Source organism: Arctopsyche grandis, chromosome 6, assembly GCF_051622035.1.
Source record: "Arctopsyche grandis isolate Sample6627 chromosome 6, ASM5162203v2, whole genome shotgun sequence".
Lineage (NCBI taxonomy): Eukaryota > Metazoa > Arthropoda > Insecta > Trichoptera > Hydropsychidae > Arctopsyche > Arctopsyche grandis.
This window is the reverse complement of record NC_135360.1, coordinates 10,638,111-10,639,057: the sequence shown is the minus strand read 5'-3', so window position 1 is coordinate 10,639,057 and position 947 is coordinate 10,638,111.

Sequence of the window (947 nt, the reverse complement as noted above, 5' to 3'; positions counted from 1 at the left end):
AAATATATTTTAATGTATTCTTTATTATTAAGCATCTACACAGAATAATATCTAAAAGTGAAACCTTATACTTTCCATGTACCTGGACTCTGTTGAAATACTCCAAATTGTAAGGCGTAATATTAATTTACGTAAATTGAAATAATTTGTCTACATTCCATTTATTTTTTGTACGCTTTGAATTTTTTTTTGCTCTCAATAGAATTTGTATGTGTGAAGAATCATTTCAATCAGCTGAACAATTGGGCCGACAACCGAAGTATATAAAATGTATTGTAGTTTTTAATAGATTGAATGTACTCGTTAAGGCACTTTTTACATTTGTACGTTTTTATAAACATAAAAAAATTCGTCTTGTGTAATAAATGTTTAATGCATATGAAACTATTATACACGTAAGTTAACGTTTAGTAAAATATTTTTCGCTTAAAGCGTACATTATCAATCAATTTTCGGGTTTTTACATCATATTTGATTGTACTACGTGAAAATTTTCATTTTGATACTTTTTAAAAGTTTATTTACGACCGTAATTGTTTCTTAAAATTATATTCATATATTATTATTGTTTTTTTATATATCATATTTTTTTAATCACTTTTATAAATGTGCCAAGTTGCGTTGTTTTACGACTAAGAAAAATTGAAACGTAATATAATTTTAACTTTTCATTAATGTGAATTTATTCATATTTATTTTACATTCGCTTTGAAAGTTGAGAATAATTTGATTGTAACTTCAATTCCTGTTACATTCCCATAGTTTGGTTAGTATTCTCAAGTCGATATTGATTTAATATTTTTTATGTTTTCTTCATATAAAAAAGGTTCTCTCCCTTTTCTGTTGTAAATATTTATTATAAATTTATTTTTAGCCAACAGTCACATCATTTAAATTAAAAATGATTTTTGGGAATGGTTAATAATGTAGAAATCTACACTATTGAA